Here is a 19,577-nt window from a genome sequence, read left to right as displayed (position 1 = left end):
AAGATGCCAACACAGCATCAAACACAGGCCAAGTTGGAAAAGGTCTGCAGGCTTGGGCCAGGAGGCTGGTTGAAGGAAACCAAAAGCTGTCATCGTAAGTTTTGATTCTCTGGAACATAGCAACACCCTTTGTCCTCTTCACCAAAGCCCAGGACGGATGGTTGCAGGGGTGCCTTTTGATGTCAGAAAAGGCATACCAGAGCACATCAAGCTTGAGGGGTCTCCTTGCAGAGGCTGCAGGTAACGTCGAGGAGTCCAGATGAGGTCCGCTCATGGTGGACTTTCGCTCTAGACTGACTGGGAGCGATCCTCTAGAAAGGAGCTAATCTAACTAAGGGCTGAGCTCTGAATGCCAGCCTTCTTGAAATGGTCCAATAAGATCCCATGGTCGACCCTGTCAAAGGCGGGCGAGAGATGCAACAGCACCAGGGCCTGAGCGCTCTCTCGCAGGGAGTCCAATACCGCCAGTATTACGGTCTCCATTGAGTGGGCAGGCCGAAAACCAGCTTAGTGTGAGTCGAGATAGTTGGATTGGACAGGCACTTCACCACATGAGCTTCCAGTACCTTTGCAGGTCAGCAAAGAGATGGGCGGTAATTCAACAGGATCTGGGGGTCTGCCCCTGATTTTTTCAGAAGGGAAACAACAATTGCCTCTTTAAATGCCTTAGGGACACAACCCTGGACTAGGGGCTCATTCAGAAGAGAGAGGGCTGGACCTGGGAGGCCGGTGAAGGCTTCTTTTAGGACGTGTGGTGGGCAGCAGTCCGTAGGGGATCCAGATTTTACTTTAGACAATAGGTCCTGGAACACCTGAGTACAGTGGTTCTCTGTAATCTTCTCTTCTGGTGAAGATCGGTAGAGCCCGGCTCTTCTTAGGTCATCCGGAACTGAAGTTCAGACACTGGGGATGCCACCTAAAAACTAGATTTAAGGGCGTTACAAGGGAGTGACAGGTGGTGTCCAATGGGCCCTTTGCCTGGGGTGTCTACGCCCTCTAACATGCCCACCTTCTGTGAGAGGAGGACACAGTCCTAGCCCTAACTGGATAAGTCCAATCATCTTCAAGATGGTGGGCACTGAAAAGTGTACTTGACTTAGCCTCCAGCACCTGAGGGGTGTAGTTGGCAGAGGGGGGCCCATCTGCTCTTCTACCACGGGTTCCCAGCCTGTCCTGCCACCAAAAAGGGGGTGAGGACAGGATGGAGGCCAGCTCCTTCGAACAGGAGAGGCTGGGGTGGCATTACAAAGGAGGCAAGGCCGCTGAAGCTCCGCACCACGGATGGCTCTTCCTGTGCAGGGGGAGACGTGAACACCTCCACCCAGGAAAAGCATTGTTCTAAACCTCAAAGTGCGCAGGCACTCTCCCCTGAGGTCAGAACACACTCTGGTGGTAACAGGCTGGCTCGGGCCAGTCAATGATCACACTAAGGGTTGGTAGGTTTCAGGGGACCCCTCTAAGGGGCCCTCTGTATGCAATTTTCAATAAAATTGACACTGGAATCAGCACAAGTTTATTATGTTGAGATGCTTGGTGCCAAACATCACATATTTCAGTGAAGCCATCATGGAGCTGCGAACTCATAATGACGAGTGTCCAGCCTATGTACGTACTATGACTTCCCTGGTCACTTACAATATCCAGGAATCGACTAGGATATTGCAAGGGCATCAGGGGCATTTCATGCAGATATGCCCTCACAGGGGGGAGGGGATGTGGTGCAGCAGCCAGAGCTGACAACTCGGGAACTGGGGATCCGGGTTCGAGTTTCTGCTTCAGCGCAACATCCTGTGATTCTGGGCAAATCACTGTATCTCCTGGTGCCCATAGACAGCGTCTATAAACCCTCATAGGTGATGAGCTGCAATATATAAATCTGCGAACTTTAATTCACTGCCTGAGATATGGGTAAGACATCCCTCTAGCAGTGTTCATGGGAATGGCATACAGGGATGTGTGCCAGGTCGGCTCTTCAGTTTTGTCAGTAGGTGACGGAGTCTGAATTTAATAATTGTCCCACTCAGTAAGGAGGTATCTATCACCCACTCCCCTTCTTCTCTGTTGTCGTCAGTTGTGTGCGCGTCCTCTGGTTGATGAGACATCGATGCCACTGGAGGGGGAGGCCTGATGATCGATGAAGGTAGAGGAAGAGGGACAGATGCCAAGGGAGGAAATCGGCGGTAGTAGTCATCAAGCACATTGTAGCGTGATGTGGAGGAAAGGGCAAGAGGCGGGTTTTAGTAACAGCGGGTTTTATTTGGCTGTACAGAAAGTCAGTACAAGTCTTTCTCCCGGGGAACCTTCGCGGGGATCTACTCCTTATCGTGCTCCTCCTGGGGTACGGGCCGTCTTCTTCCCTTGTACGCCGTCGGGGACTCCGGTGGGAAGGAGGCGCTTCCAGCTCCATGGTGACTCCAGGACAGCCGGCAGGAAGGAAAGAAAGAACAGGTATCAGGCTAATGTCCCAAGGACACAGTACTTCCAGGGAAAGGGAGTGCGGGAACAACACGAGTGTTACTTGTACAGGTTACGGTCACGGTGAGGGGAAGGAGGTGTAAGGGGAGGGGTAAGGGGATACTCGGGTCAGGGGACGGTTCTACCCCTCCTCTCCACCCAGCCCGCGATACGGCTCCGTACCTCTGTGAGCCACACACCTCCTGGCGTGCGGCTGGGCGGCTCGTGATGCCGATGGCCTCCTGGCTCCCGTGCCGAAAACGGGTCTCTCCTTTTCTCTGCCGGGGATGTTTCAACAACTCTTCCGGTCTTCTCTGCTTCTCTCCCTTCTCCCTTCGTCTCCTCACTCAACTCCGTTCCAATCTCCTCTCCTCTCCAGCTCCTCCTACGCCTCCGGTGAACAAGCACACCTGCGTGCTGTCTGCTGCCGTACTTGATGTTGGTGTAGGCTCCTCCCCTTCGTCTGGTAGGTGCCAGTTAAAGGGACCGCCGTCCTCATAGTCCTTGTCCCGGGAACAGTCTGGCTCCGGTGTATACACCCAATCATTCGTCTGTGGAGACAAGAGGGGGGGGTCATATGATGAATCCCCACAAGGGGATGATGATCTCGTGGGCCGCGGGGGTGACGGCCTCTCCTCGCTACACACATGTTGCAAATTTGAGATGAGAGACATGGGTATCTGCACAGTTGGATTCTCAAGTGGTGCTTGAGTATTAGGCTCAGGGTAAAATCATATCCTTGGTCATCATCAATATCTTGTCATTTGATGAGAAGCTCGGAAGGAGTACGAACAGCACGGAACCGGTCATCCTCTTCCGAAACCTCCTCATTAGCCCCATAGTCAAAAAGCTCCACAGAAAGATTTGGAGATGGTTGAATTGGCAATAGATCCAAAAAAGAGTTCCTACGTTGAAGTAGGGAAACATCCGTCGTTCCTGAAGGTGGCAAAAGTGTTGCTGAAGATTTCAATGGGACTAGAGACATGAAAGCTGAAGGTGGAACCAAGGATGCTGCTGCCGACTCAGCGGTCGACGATGAAGAACGTAGTTGAAGTTCCGTAAGGAAACACAAAGAGGTAGAGCCTTGAGAGCCATCGACCGTCTCGTCAGCGAGGAGGCATCCGTCGATGACTGACCGGAGACAGATCTCTTTTTTGTCAACGACGAAGTGAGGGAGGTGGCAGAGGAGCGAGGATTCACCGACACCATGACAAACGTCGACGGAGAGGACGCTGACGACATAATTATTGTCAGTTGAGGAGCAGAGAAGGTGGAAGTCGTTGTTGTAGCATTGGCGACGGAAGTCATCGTCGACAAGGAACCCATTTTTTTAGGCAAACTTGTCTCAGGAAGAGACTTAGATGCCTGAGACTTAGAGGCAGATCTCAGAGACGTAGAGGTAATAAGTAGTCCCTTAGAAGGAGCAGGAGCCCTTTTTGAGGAAGAAGTCAGGCCTTCATGAGTAGAGGTGTGGTCTTTCTTGAGCACCTTAGCCTTAGCAGATACCATCTGTGCCTCAGAAGTCCTCTTCTTAGAGATGACAGTCCCGAGAGAGGAATCACTCGCAACATCTGATAAGGGATTATTCTTGGTCTTGAGTTTCTGTAACCACAGAAGTAGACGTCCCTCTCTGTCTCTTAAAGTCTTTTGAGGAAAAGTCCTGCAGATTTTACAATCTCTCACCGGATGTTCAGGGTGGAGGCAGTAGATACCCTTTTTGTGGGGGTCTTCGGAATGAAGCCGGAGTTTCCCACAAGACTCACAGTGTCTGATGAGTGACCTCTTTGTAGCAGACAAAGCAGTGAAGATATTCTGAAGAGTTTCTGAAGGGAAAAGGTAAAGGTACTGAGCAGAGCTCAGGGAGACTCCCTTCACATGACGTGCGGTAGAAAATCTGAGAGCCTGAGCCTCTGAGGAGAAGTTTCCAGAGGGTGCTGTCATCTAATTGGCTGGACTTTGTACCACATCTAATGACTTGGACATGTTATTAAAGTGACAAGTTTTTTCCTATTAAGTTCTATGTTACAATACTTCCTATTGCTCTTTTAGCTATGCTTTCGGTATGCTATTGCTATATTGCTATTCTATGTACCATGGGACTCCCACTTCGACGACGGGAAATGATTCAAGCATGTGAATCTATGAAAGATTCCCCATTACTGCAGATTTCTCACTACTGAAGCTCTTACCCAGTTGCTTCAGCCTTTGTCATCTCTCACATTGACTACACTGACTCTTTACTTTGGCATTCCGGCATATCAATCTAAAAGACTGCAACTAGTGCCGAACTAGGCTGCAAGATTAATCTATCGCCAGCCAAAAATGCAGTATGTCACCCCTCTTATGAAAAAGTTACATTGGCTTCTGGTAGTCGAACGCAGTGCATTCAAGTTGGGATGCCTCCTCTTTAAAGCGCTCCATGGCAACTGCCCAGTGTCTGTATCTACTCGGGTACAAAGATATATCCACACTCAGGATCTTAGGTCTTCCCATTTGAATCCCCTAGCTACTCCGTCCTTTAAACGCTAGAAATTAGGGGGACTAAGATTTGCGGTCCTGGCCCCTCAAATTTTGAGTTCTCTTCCTCAGGACATTAGATTGATGTTATCATATTATTATTATTTTATTATTTTATTTAGCGATTTATAGAGCGCCTGGTGACCCGGAGGCATCCCCGCGCTATGATACTTGTGGAGACCAGGGGGGGAAGGGGAGCTTATTTGGGGAGAAGGTGGCAGGGTTCCAGCCACAGGCAGCGGGGGAGTGAGTTCCATCCTGAGGATGCTTTTACTGCGAAGCGTCTACCGCCGGTGCGTGCCTTCCTGAATCTCGGGACATTGGCCAAACGCTCGTTATCCGAGCGCAGAAGTCTGGGGGCCTTGTATGGGGTGACCATGTCTCTCAGGATAGAAGGGCCAAGACCATTGAGGAGTTTGTGGGCGGTGCACAACGCCTTGAATTCTACCCTCTGACGCACTGGAAGCCAGTGTAGGGCCTTGAGCGCTGGTCTGGCAGAGGCTCTGGAGGGGAGGCTCATAAGGAGCCGGGCAGCCGCGTTTTGATTTCGCTGGAGTTTTGCCAGGGTAGATTCAGGGGCTCCAAGATAGACAGCGTTGCTGTAGTCTAGCCGAGCAAGGATCAGACCATGAACCAAGAGTTTCCTTGATAGGGGCGGGAGTAGTGGGAGGATCTTGCGGATGGAACGCATGAGTCCGAAGCAGGTGCCTGCTGTTTTGGCTGCCTGGGTCTTCATAGACAGCTCCGGTTCAAGCCAGACTCCCAAGGTCTTGATTTCTTGTTTCGGGGTGGGCACCTCGCCGAAAACGTCCGGCCAGACCGATGGGGGAATGGTGGTCCATTTCTTGCCCATGAGCATGACTTCGGTTTTCGATCCGTTGACGACCAGTTGCGTGTCGTCCGCGTAACTCACTATCTTGATTCCGAATGGGGTGACGACAGCCTCGAGAGGGGCCATGTATGCGTTAAACAAAGTGGGGCTTAGCGAAGACCCCTGGGGAACTCCGCTAGTGAGGGGAAGAGGGGCTGAGTGGGAATTGCCGTCCCATACCTGGAACGAGCGCCCTGATAGGAAAGATTATATCCAGGCGAGCGCGGTGCCCGCGAGTCCTGCCACGGCCAGCCGGTGGAGTAGGACACGGTGGCTCACCGTGTCAAAGGCTGCACTGAGGTCCAGGAGGATCACTGCCACTGACCCTCCTGAATCCAAAATGCACCTTGCCTCCTCGATGACAGCGAGGAGGGCGGTGTCTGTGCCGTGGCCCGGACGGAACCCAGTTTGGGACCGACGCAGAAGGTTGTTTGATTCAACAAACTTGGACAGTTGGGCATTGACCAGTTTCTCGGCTATTTTGCTGATGCTACGGAGAAGCGAGATTGGCCGATAATAGGCCAGGTCGGGGTCCAGTTGAGGTTTCTTAAGAAGAGCTTTGACTACAGCACTCTTCCAACTCGGAGGGACAGAGCCTTGGGATAGCGAGATGTTAATCAGCTCTGTGATGGTGGGCAAGATGGTAGGGGCAACTGCTTTCAGGAATCTGATGGGTGCGGGGTCAAGGGGGGAGCCGCTTTTCATCTTGGCCAGGGTTGTTCCTACTTCGTCCAATGATACTGCCCTAAAGGCGGTCAACTGTGGGTGCAGGATGTTTCCAGTATGGTTGGTAAGTGCATCATTGTCCGTGTGGTTAGGCAGACTGGGAGGAGGGAGGGAGACTAGGATACGGGCGATTTTGGAGTCAAAGTAGGTTGCCAGTTCATCACTTCTGTCCGGAGGGGGTATGTTGGAAGAGGCGGGCGCTGGTATTTTCAGGAGTTCTTTGGCGATGAGGTAGGATTCTCTCGCCGAGTTGGTGGAACTTTTTATTCTGGTGTCGTAGTAGGCGGCTTTAGTGAGCTTCAGGGTGGATTTATAGGTTCTCACCGACCTACGGTAGGCGTCCTTGCTAGCATGAAGCCAGTCGTTTCTCCATAGTCGCTCCGCTTTTTTGCACTCTTTGCGGAGAGTTCTGAGTTCCGGGCTATACCATGGGGCTGATCCTATTTTCCCGTTTTTATCCTCACGAGTTTTTATGGGGAGGATAGAGTCGAGGGAGGTGGAGATCCACTCCCTGAACTTTCTGTCCGCAGTGACAGGGTCAACCGGTGGACTAGGGGTTGTAGAGTTCAGGGCTCTGGCCCAGTCCTCGGCAGAGAGTCTGGACCATGCTCTATCCCTGGTATAGGTGGCGGGCTTGTGGGGTTTCTTGAGTGCCCCTGGTAAGCGGAGAGGGACCAAAAAATGGTCCGTCCACGGGAGGGGGAGGGACTCTTTGGCTTGTAGGGTGTGGATATTGGTAAACACAGGGTCTAGTAGATGACCCTTAATGTGTGTGGCTCCAGAGTTGGTAAGATGGAGGCCATAGGCCACCAGGTCTGAGATCAAATCGGCTGCCCCTGTGTCCAGGGGGTCGTCGAAATGGATGTTGAGGTCTCCTAGTATAGAGAAATTGGAGGTGGAATGGACCAGAGATGCTATTGATTCTAGGAGAGCGCTAGCAAACGGGCCAAAATGGCCAGGGGGGCGATATACTAGGAGGCCTGACAGCGTACTAGTCGGCGCTAGCTGGATGGTAAAATGCAGGCTTTCAGAGTCCAGGATGTGGGCATCGTTGGTTCTACGGGAAAAGTGATCCCGGTAGAGGATGGCCAGTCCGCCTCCTCTGCCAGATGGGCGTGGTTGGGACTGTAGCACACTCCATCTTGCTACAGTGTCTCAATACAGGAGGAATCAACGGGAGGGCACTTAGATGGCTTCAATCCTTTTTGATGGAAAGAGGCTTCCAGGTCAGACAGGGTGAATGCTACTCTAAGTTATTCCATCTCGACCAAGGGGTTCCCCAGGGCTCTGCCCTTAGCCCCACCCTGTTTAACCTATATGCATCTCCTGTCGCCACTATGGTGGAGAGATACGATATCCAACTTGTATCCTATGCTGACGACACGCAGCTGGCCATCTCCCTATCGCGAGCGCCCAGCATTGCAGTCGTCAAATTCAGTGCTGGCATGCAGGAGCTTGCCTCCTGGATGTCTAACAACTGCCTGAAGTTGAATGGCGCCAAGACTGAGGTGCTCGTGGTGGGAAGGAGTCCATCTGTGTGGTCTTCAGCATGGTGGCCAGACTGCTTGGGCCCTACACCTAGGCCAGCTCAACAGGCCAAAAATCTGGGGGTCTTGTTTGACTCCGAACTTTCGTTTAACCCCAGATCAATCGGGTAGTGGGAATGTGTTTTGGAGTACTCAAAACCCTGCGTAAGGTCCTTGATATGCTCCCTGTTGGAGACAGACAGACCCTCGTGCATGCCTTGGTAATATCAAGACTGGATTATGCTAATCTCCTGTACCTGGGTAGCACGGTCAGCAGTATTAACCGTCTCCAGGTGCTGCAGAATGCAGCAGCCAGACTGGTGCTAAGGCTCCCGCGACGTACCTCCTCTAAAGCGGCCTTAAAATCTCTACACTGGCTACCGATCTGTCAAAGGATCAAATACAAAGCCCTCTGTGTATGCCAACGTATCTTAGGAGGCAAAGCACCCGCCCCTTTGAACAGCCTTATTACCCCCTACAGACCAGAGCGGCTGCTCAGACCCTCTGACACTGGCTTGGTCACTGTCCCCAAAATCCGCAAAGCCCGTATGGGTGGAAGATCGTTCCGTTTTCTTGCTGCCAAGAATTGGAACGCACTGCCGATTGAACTACGCCTGGAACCCTCTGAGCCCAAATTCCGCAGAGCCCTCAAAACACATCTGTTCCGCCTAGCACTGCCCTAGCTCTTCTTCCTCTATTTTTCTCCCTTACGAAAGCAATTTTTAGCGCAGGGACACGCCGGTGAGCGTAACTAAGCGCTTTATAAAATTCCAAAATAAATAAAATATGGAAGCCCGGGGGAAGGGCTAAGACCACGTCCGAGTCCGAGTGGTCGGTGAGCCACGTTTCCGTAAGGAACAGAAGGTCCAGCTCGTGGTCTTCTATTAGGTGGTTAATGAGCAGAGCATGCATAGGGAGTGACCTGCAGTTCAGTGCGGCAAGTTTAAGGCCCGGGTGTGAGACGGGTGGAATGGTGAGTTGTAGCTGGACTGGGTGGCAGAGTGTACAGCTAGTAAATAGTCCGTCTAAGTCATGAACATATTTGCACGTGCTGTCGTTGGTGGGTCTGAGACTAAGGAGGTCTCGACGCGAGTATCTTACCCTAGTGGGAGCTGGCTACGGCATGGGTTCTGGCCCTGAGCCCGGCCGAGCGCGGACGGGCGCAGACGGGCTTGCCTTAGGCGCTCCCGCTGCGCTCGTCCGCTGCGCTTCCGGTGGCAACACATGATGTAGGTGGATGCGGGCGTGGCCTTAAAGGGGGCGTGGCCTCAGTCCTCGCCGAGGTGGCGTTTGTCAGGGAATTCATGGGCTACGAGTCAGCGCTTGCTCCGCTACTCGCTGTGCTCTTCGTGTGAATGAGTGCCCTGGCGCTTTGCTAGCACACGGTGAGTTTTAAAAAGAATTACACAGAAAGTGACAATTTCAATTATTAAGAGTTTAAAAGCTCCCGGCTTCCGCCTCAGGAGTGCGCGTGTATCAGACTCTGGCGCTTGTGTTCAGCGCTTAAGTACTGCGACAAGGGGGCGTGGCCTTAAAGGGGGCATGGCCTCAGTCCTCGCCGAGGTGGCGTTTGTCAGGGAATTCGTGGGCTACGAGTCCGCGCTTGGAAACTCTTAAAGACATGGCTCTTTCGCCAGACTTATGAATGAATCACTTAGTGGCAGGACTCCCTTGTCCGCAGCGCCATGAAACCTTGTGGTGTGCGCGCGCTTTAGAAGTATTTTTAACATAACATAACATTTAACATCGTCTAAATGGGACAACCTGGAAAGTCCATCTGCATTGGCAGATCTAGGTCTCTGTTTCACTTCAAAGCCTATTCCCTGTAGGGAGATGGACTACTTTAGCCATTTTGGATTTCCACCTTTCATTTGCATTAACCATCGGAGAGGCCTGTGGTCGGTTTGAACTAGGAAGTGAGATCCAAAGAGGTTTGACCTAAACTTCTCAAGGGACCAAACCACAGCAAAGGGGTCCATCTAAATGGCAGTTCAATGCCGCTCCCTGGGGATTAGCCTTCTACTGATGAAAGCCAGTGGCTGATCTTGACCTTGGGCATGTTTTTGGGATAGCACTGCTCCTATACCATGTTCAGAGGCATCAGTCTGCACAATGAATTGCAGAGCACATCGCTTCCTTCAGCGTGTCAAAAGCCTTTAGACAGCTCACAGTCCAGTTCACTATTTGTCGGCATTCTTTTGGAAGTTAGTTCTGTGAGGGGTGCCACAATGGTGCCATAATCCCTCACATGCCTCCTATAGTACGAGGGAAGCCAAGGAAGGCCATCACTTGAGTCTGGGTAGTTGGAGCCACCCAGTCCAGAATGGTCTAGATCTTGGGTTGTAAGGGTTGAACCTGGCCTCCACTCACAAGGTGACCCAAGTATGCAACCTTTCCCTGCTGTATCTGGCACTTGCATGCCTTGATAATGAGGCCGGCACTTCTCAGAGCCTCCAGTACTTTCCTAAGGTGGATCAGGTGATCCTGCCAGGTGGAGCTAAAGACAGCAATATTGTGTAGAAATGCTGCACTCAACGATTCCAATCCAGCAAGGGCTTAGTTCACCAACCTTTGAAAAGTGGCAGATGCATTTTTCAAACCAAAGGGCATTACAGTGAACTGATAATTCCCATCTAGGGTTAAAAATTCAGATATTTATTTAGCTCCTGGAGTCGTCAGACCTATAAGCCAGTACTCTGATGTGAGATCGAACATACTCAGATACTTGACTGCTCCCAACCTGTCAATAAGTTCATCTGCCCATGAAGTTTGGAATGCATCTCTTTTGGTCACAGCATTCAGGTCCCAATAGTCCACACAAAACCTCATTTCTTTCTTACCCTCCTGGCTATGAGGCTTGGGGATTAAGACAACTGGGCAGGTCCAGGGGCTCTCGGAAGGCTTTAGAACTCCCAATTTCAGCATCATGCTTACTTCAGCTTTGATGCTCTCTTTCACATGTTCAGTCTGCCTGTATATTTTATTCTCGAAAGGTAGTCTTTCATCAGCATCTACAGCATGGATACACCAGCTAATCCGGCGAGAGGTCAAAAAGAAGAGCTCAGGAAAGTGATTTAGGACTTGCCTGGCATCAGTCTCCTGATGGGCAGGTAGGGTGTCTGACAAGACCGCACCTTCCACTGCCTCACCTTTTGGATTGCTGTACAGGTCAGGGACAGGTTCGCTCTTTGCTTCCTGGTTCTCATCTGTAACCATGAGCAAGGTCACATCTGCCATGTCATAGTAGGGTGTGAGGCAGTTGACATGGACGACCCTCTTATGATTCCTGTCAGAGCCATGGTCTACCAGGTAGATGACCGCCACTATTCTTTTTAGGATAGGGTAGGGTCCACTCCACTTACCTAGCAGAGCCCTAGGAGCCACAGGTCCCAAAACCCACACCATCTGCCCAGCTGGAACTCAACCATAGCAGCCTTTTAGCCTTACCAGAGCTTCTGGAGCTCTAGGCTGTCCTCAATGTTTTTGCATGCTTTTTGCATGTACTCATACATCCTGGAGCAAAAGCCAAGCACAGAGTCCACTATATCTTGCTAAGGTTCAACAAGAGATTTCTCCAATCCCTCCTTCACACAGCACAGTGGTCCAGACAGGAAACCCAAACAGAAGCTAAAATAAGGAGGACCCCACTGCCTTCTATAGTCCTTCCCAATAGGCAAAAAGCAGGCATGGAAGTAAGACATCCCATCTTCTTTTGAGTTTTTCAGGAAGTCCACCGATCATGGCCTTCATGGTCTTGTTAAATCGTTCAACACGGCCATTACACATAGCAGAGTGGGAACTTATGCAGCGGGGGATCGGAGGTCCCACATTTGGACCCCTAATATTATGCCGTTCAATTGCAACACGCAGCTCAATGGCTCAACACAGACCCTAGTTGGGAAATGCGGCTCTTAGCGGGAATGGTGGACGCTGGTTGTCTGCCACAGCTGTTAATGGAGGAATCAGGTACACCGAGAGATACTCCATATATTGTGCGACAGACGGACAGAGTATGGCAATGGTTTGTAGTGAGAGTACTTAAGCGCGCACCATTCCATAGGGAGCTCCCAATCTGGATATTAAAACCAATCAGGCAGATGGCACTCAGTATGTCCTTCCAGGCATGGAGGGAGGGGGATGCGAGCAATAGGGTGAATTGTACCCAGATGAGACTTATCGCCTTTAACATGCCCGCAAAGAGTTTGGTCTAAGCCAGGGGCAATTTTAACAACATGTGGTGCTTGGCAGACACAACTAAGCACACCTGGCCATGCCATCCGACAGCTCTGCCGCATACTCAAACCCTTGAGATACTGCTAACCTATGGAGCGTATAGACACCTAAATATGCATCTTTACAGAACAATGTGATCAAGTACAGTAGGCCCTACACACGGGCCTTATATTCCAATGGAAGATCAAGACTGGCAGCGGGCCTATGAACTAATACGCATGGTTTCTAGTAATGCCCATTTTCGACTGATACATTATAATTTTCTGCAAAGAACCTACTTAACGCCACAACAACTTCATCGAATGGTCGGGTCTTGCCCAGATATATGCCTGCGCTGCAACACTGTGGGGGCTGATTTCTTACATTAACCATGGTCCTGCGATGAAATACACTCCTTCTCGCAACTAGCTGTCGAAGAAATGGTTCATGCCACATAACTAAGTATTGAGCTGACACCCAAATACTGTTTATTAGGCCTCTTTAGATGCCAGAAGGGCGCAAGATAACCTATACATTTGGTCAGTCGCCTATGGAACTGGCATGAGGTAGAATTGTAATCACATGGCTGCCCCAGCATGCCCCAACGATTGCGCTCTGTCATAGAGATGGGCCTCTTCTTCTATGGCAGACGATCCTATCTCTTCAGATTCTTCCCCGAAGATATCCAGAGTGAGTTGAATGCTTTGACGCTGCCGCTCTCGTCATCAAGCCTGGTGATCGGGTAGAGTCGTCTTGGACCAAAACGACTTACAAGCGACGCAGGCTTCCTCCTTGTGCTCCGGAGAGAGGCACAGGTTACAAACTTGATGTACGTCGGTGCGAGGGTACTTGGCGTGGCACCCAGGACAGAAATAGAATGAAGTCCATTCCATTTGCAGATGCCTGGCCCAAAGCAGCAAGGCCCAAAGGTTGCCCGCATGGTTTTCTATTGAAAATGGAGAGTTTGTCGATCTATTTGAAACGCGGAGAACAGGGAAACGGGTACTGAAACAATACTGTTGAGGGGAGAGTGGACTGCGGGGAACCCAAAGAGAGGTTTTGGAGCCCAGCAATACACATCCGAACCCGTTTGGGGTAAAAAACAATCTAACAGTGGAGTCGATGCCCATGCGCACTATCACCGAAAGGTGGAGTCAGCTTACCTCGTGACTGGAAAGACTTCTTCAAAGAAAAACAACTTGCAAACATCCGGACCCAACACAAGATGGCAGGAGTATGCAAAGCATGTGCATCTACAGCATACATGCTTCGAAAAGAGGATTATTGGCCCCAAATCCCTGCCGTGGTATCTTGTCATGTTGTGGATGAGTGTGCCATTAGATGTGATGTGGCAGGCTATAGTGCTTGGTATGATTTGGTCTTTTTGACATGGTGGAGTGCTGAATAGTTAGGCAATTTTTGATTTTCTTTGTTTTTGGGATTGTGTGAGTGCGATACCTACTGTATGATGTAAATAAATTACGTTGCTAATATACTATGGGGGTGAGTGTTATTTAGGGCCGAAGCCTTGCTGATTATATGCAGAATAACAGGTCTGGGAGGTCACTATTGACTAGGGCAGGTTAGCCGCTGCACAGGCCTTGGTCATTGATCCTATTGAGGATAAAATGTGACGGGCCACTGGTGACTGGAGCTGGCTAGCAACAACGCTAGCCTCTGTTATTCATTACAAGCAGGGTAACAATACATGTCAATATTGACTGGAACTGGTTGGCAGTAGAGTTAACCTCTGGTTTTGAATATTTGCAGGATGTAAGGTACAGGGGTCACTACTGACTGGAGTTACTTAGCAGGATAATAGGTCTCGGGGAGACAATACTGACTGAAGCTGGTTAGTATGATCACTAGTCCCAAGGTGCTACTAATGACTCAAGTTGGCTAGAATGATAACATGTCCCAGGGGCCAGTACTAACAGGAGCTGGCTAGTAGGCTTACATACAGGTCCAAGGGGCCACTACTGACTGGAGCTAGCTAAAAAAGAACAGGCCCAAGGGTGGTGGGGTGCGAGTGGCACCAGTGACCGGAGTTGGCTAGCATCATTGACGACCTTTGGTATTGATTAAATGCAGGATTCCAGGTCACAGGAGGCACGGCTGAATACAGCTGGATAGCAGCAGTGGTGGCCTCTAGGAAGAAGGAATTGAGAAAGCATAACTGGATATACTGGTTTCTTTAACACCGATAATTGGTTACAGGTGAATGCCACAACGTGCATTGATATATTACATTACCAAATTACAATATTCTTATATTAATTTGATGTGTCTGTTCGCCTTAATATGCCTGCAAAGTTATATGATTCTATTAGGGACCGGAACCATTTTATTTAGTGATGTCCATCTCCACACTTTCCTGCATCTTGTAGTAAATTGAATATTGACAAACAGAAGTGTTATTTCCAGAAACAGTGAGTTCTGCAGCTTGTCTGTGTATCTTTGATCTGCAACTCAGTGACTCCTCACATTCCTCTCGAGAGAAGATCCTGCCTCCTACTCATTAGTGTTGTTTCAGTAACTGTTTCTATCACGTGTTCATGTTTCATTGACTTGTATTAGGAGAAAAGTGTATAAAAATACAAGGGGAGCATTAGCATTATATACTCCAACTTGCTTTAGGGTGGATGCTCTCGTCCATTGCAAAGACAATTGTCACTTGTTAGTTTGCTTGGCCTTTTGCTATTTTTGCATTAAATGTATGATAGATTTGTTGGCCTCCCGGTGTGTTGTGTTTTATTTTACATTTCATACGAGATGACGAGGAAAATGACAGTCCAGTATACACATTCTTCATATAAATCAACTCACAGTATACTGTTCTAGAGGTTAAGCCCCACAGACATTATCTCTAACTGAACGCAGACACCCTAGGAAGCATGTGCTTTTCAAACCAATTCCCCTCTGATGCGGCGTTCTCACTATTGGACAAGTCAATATGCCCTGAATTTTAGGAGGGTGGAGGTTCTTTAATTTCGACTCCATTTTACATTCAACTTCATTTTGTGTTGCCTTTACAAAGGCTGCATGATTCACGAAGTGTCTCTGCCCTTTGGACTGCAACATGTTGAAAATGCCCTCCGTCCTTGTCTTGAAACCCATCTCAGACACCAGCCGACCTAAACTAATCCTTGTCTGGACCACCTAATTCCTGTATCAACTATCTGTTAGCCTTTAGTATTCTTCGCTTGTCGTATCTCATCTTTTGGCCTTCGCTATTCTCTCCCTGTGTTTTCCTATTACACAACCTTTCTTTTGAAGCATACAGACATGTCTGCCATTACTGATTGACCTATAGGTGCTGTCATTGATTGACTCATGGGGTTGGGCAAAAAGGGGGACGTTCTGGTTACATGATGCCTTGTTTTGAATGTTTTCCTATTGGCTAATATTTGGCAGATCTTGCATGTCCATGTTAGGCATTTTTGCATGCTTGTATGAGCTAGGACTGCCCCTTACTTTTATGCTGAGTTTGTAACCCTAAGCATATATAATGCCTCTTTTTTCTGTACTCCTCAGACTGCCTCATTCAGTTGCTAAGGTTTCTGTGTGACGTAGTCTCACTTATTTGAGTTTAATAAAGATGTTCTTTTTATATTTGAGCTTCTATGTCAGATTCTTCTTTGTATTAGTGAGACCCCTGAGAATGAAGTTTGATTTCTTCAATGTTACCGTATCTAGTGCACTCTGTTAGACAGCGCTCACCTGTAGTAGTAATATGGTACTAGGCACCTTATCACCTATGCACAGTGCAGGGCTTTGTGTTACAGACCTCCTTACGCTGTGGAGAAGATTAGGTCACATTTACTAATTTTCCCATATTTGGTCCTGATGAAATGCCACCTGATTGCTTCATGACTACACAAGGCATGAAAAAAGTTGACCTGAAGTATAGACCCCAGCTTACCAGCAGGTCCATAGGTGATCGATACTTTCACACAGTGATAGGGGCATTAATTCCTCAATTTCTCTGCCACTGTTTTTAATCTCAACATGGGCCAGGAAGATCACATTAACTATATTGTGGCAACTGGCCGATAGTTGATCTTATATTCATACTTTCACTAATCTCACATCTGATGAAACAACATCCTCTGTCCTACTATGCTCATCCGGCGTACTTAATAAAAGATCTCCGACAAAGTGCCCTCTTGTGGTGCCCGCCAGGCATTGTAGCGCCGGGCTGGTGAGGAGTATAGCCCAATAATGAAGCATGTCACCTTCAGGTGAGTGAACGCAACTTGTCTTAAAAGCACATGTTTCCTAGGGCTGTTGACCAGCTATCAGGGCAAATGAGCCTGCAGCAAAGCCTCGCTGGCTTGGTTCCACACCGGACCAGGCAAGGGGGTCATCTCCATACTCCTCTGAGTCAGCAAGCACTCTGGTCGAGCCAGTCCTAACCCCACATGGATGTTCCCCATCACAACTATTTTAATGGTACTAAATTATGTTTCTGCCAAATGTATGACTCAAAAAGTGAAAGGTTTTACTATGAAGTGCTGAAAGAAAAATCAAGAAGATTTTCAATATTTCTGAGTCTGCCACAGTACACAGGAGCAGTATTTCTCTACAGCAGCAAATCATGTATGTGCCCTGTAGAAAGCATGTTTGAATGAAACATGGAAGGCATTGCAGCCAAAGATATGTGCAACATCATATAGTGCAAGATAACTTGTGTTATTATTCCAGCAGAACTAAATGCCATTCCTAATGTGTATGTCAATTTAAAGACAGTGCCAGGAAATGTATGGTCAGTGTTGTTCTTCTGCCTTTTAAAAGACTAACTCCATTAATGTGCCAGGAAATAAAACACTTTGAGAAATCCTACTCTATGGAAGGGTGCCTCCTGCCACTATATTGCAGGTTACTTCCAACATAATCTAATTTATACATACATACTCCAGGGTGCTGCCATCTATCGGGTCTGCACACAGCAGTCTTGAGACACTCAGGAAGGAGGTAAGCTCTTCATTTCATCTTAAGCCCTTAGGTTACATTCACAGCCTGATGGGTCCGGAGAACTTTATCCTCGCTCTAACTGTGCCGAGCAGATAGACGTAGCCCTTCATAGGCTGTGTTGTGTGTTGGGTGATGCCTGGCATCATATTATCGTTGGCGGGAGGATGAAGCTCTGATAGGAGCTACTACAAGAAGAGCAGAGAAACAGGACCACAGGTCGCCACAGGGCGAAAGCTGCCCAGAAGCTGAAGAAAGAACTCTGGAACAGCAAACCTCCTACACCCTGGAGATTCTCCAGGGTAAGAAAATTATGGTAATGAAATGCAAACTGCAGCATTAAGGTCACACACTACAACATCATTCCCTTTAAACCAAAGGTATCAGCCTACAAGAAAAAACTAAACAAAAAGCATCACAACTTGAAAATACATTTCCAAATGCTGCAAAAGAGGAACAGTTAATACAAATGAAAAACATTAATCTTTGTTCGTACCTTAGTAATGTGCTTACTTCTGGGCTTCACTCCATCTGCAGCAATAACGCTCTGAAAGGAGAAATTACTGCTATGAGTCTCAGAGTCTTCAGTGTTACTGGTCTCAGTCACGAAGACTGCGGTGTCGGAAGATAACTTTCTCTTATTTGGCTTTATAGTTCCACCAGCCACGCCGCCGCTTTTAGCAGACACGCTACTGTCGGCAGCATCACAACTTCAGGCAGACCAGCAATGCGGAACTCACCACTCGCATTGGATGAATATTCAACAAGCACGGTCTCGGCTTACCAAGCAGCACAAAAGTATCGGGTCTCATAACCATACCCAGAGCCACAGCTAGCTCTGCCGACACTTGAGCACACCCAAACACCTCAGCACTTAAGCACCAGTCCCAGGGGAGACCATCTGTGAAGTCCTTGTGAACTTGCACCACTCCTGGGTCAGCACAAACAGCATCATGGACAGCGTCTAACACCGCTGCCACAAACATTCATGAACATCCAAATCCTCGTCACCCAAACTACCCAAAAGTGGCTTTCTAGATAAGCAGCCAGCCCTGTAGTGTCTGTCTCTGTGCACTACTTTGATGCCAAAGTTGTAATTTTAAAAACAGCCTTCGTTACATTACAGGGGCCTGACTGACACCATTATTGGGCATTCTGCAGATTAAAACATCATCCTCTTAACTTGCAATATTGTCCATGTTTCGCCAAACACTGGCAGCATGGAAGAATGGCAACAACTGTTGTCGCACTTTAGTTTGATTTTTAAAGTCACGCCCCAATGTGCGTATTCGCGCTAAGCATTGTGGTTTGTGCAGTTCAGCCTTATCACAACCATAATGAATGCCGCTTATACTTCCCAAAATTCAATTGATAAAAAAGTTAATTAAGCAGCTTTTGTAGGTGATGTTAAGCTCTGCATTATTTTTCGCCTCACCCCAAACGGACACTCCGTTCCACACGCACCTTTGAGGTTTCTAGGCGCGGACCGCATGTTTGCAGTGGGACGCCTTCCTGGCCGGAGCAGGCCATATATATTCCATATGAAGGTGCTAGAAAGTGAAGGAGCCACACACGACGTCGGTTTTCCTTTTATTAGGCAGACTGCAGATTAAAACACCATCCTCTTAGCTTGCAATATTGCCCATGTTTCGCCAAACGCATTTCGGGTAAGTACCCTTGACCTCTGTGTGTGCTGCTGTCTGCCATTAAAAGGTTAAATTGGAAGATTGGGCTCTTATCGCCCATTAGCACTCCTCAACACTGACTACAAAGTTTTTGCATCACTATTGGCAAGGCGTCTATCTCCCGTAGTGAAAACATTGGTACACTCTGACCAAAACGGGTATGTTCCAGCCCGGTGCACTTCTCTTAATATTCATAATGTTTTAGAATACAGCATTATGCAACGCATAGTTGGCCTAGGTCGGGTTGCTTAGTTCTTGACCTGGAGAAAGCCTTTGACTCTCTGGAATGGCCTTATCTGGCAGCAGTCTTAGGCACATTTGAACTGGGAGATCACTTTTTAAATATGGTTTGCCTATTGTATCAGCGCCCCACTGTCCGAGTCCGCACCTGTAGGTTGATCTCGGACCCAATCAGGGTGAGACGTGGGACACGCCAGGGCTGTCCCTTGTTCCCGTTGCTATTCTCCCTAGCAATGGAGCCACTGGTGATGATGCTCCGAGGAGATGGGGAGGCATGAGGCATTCCGTTAGGGGATGGGCTACATACTATTTCCCTGTGCGCGGATGACCTATTATTATATCTTCGGAATATCACTGCGATCCCGACGTCCATTG

General features: G+C 48.8%; 1 protein-coding gene across 1 annotated transcript in view; it reads right to left on the bottom strand.

Annotated features, from left to right (window-relative positions):
• Positions 1-17,801, bottom strand: part of LOC144805795 (uncharacterized) — a 94,176-nt gene extending 76,375 nt beyond the window's left edge. The window contains exon 1 of the mRNA XM_078672278.1: positions 17,774-17,801. The gene's annotated coding sequence lies outside the window, so the exon portion shown is untranslated. The remainder of the gene's footprint in view (positions 1-17,773) is intronic.
• Positions 17,802-19,577: the final 1,776 nt, after the last annotated feature.

The sequence above is a fragment of the Lissotriton helveticus genome (genome assembly GCF_964261635.1).
Source record: "Lissotriton helveticus chromosome 1_1 unlocalized genomic scaffold, aLisHel1.1 SUPER_1_unloc_25, whole genome shotgun sequence".
In the NCBI taxonomy this organism is placed as follows: Eukaryota; Metazoa; Chordata; class Amphibia; order Caudata; family Salamandridae; genus Lissotriton; species Lissotriton helveticus.
This window is presented reverse-complemented; position numbering and strand designations above follow the sequence as displayed.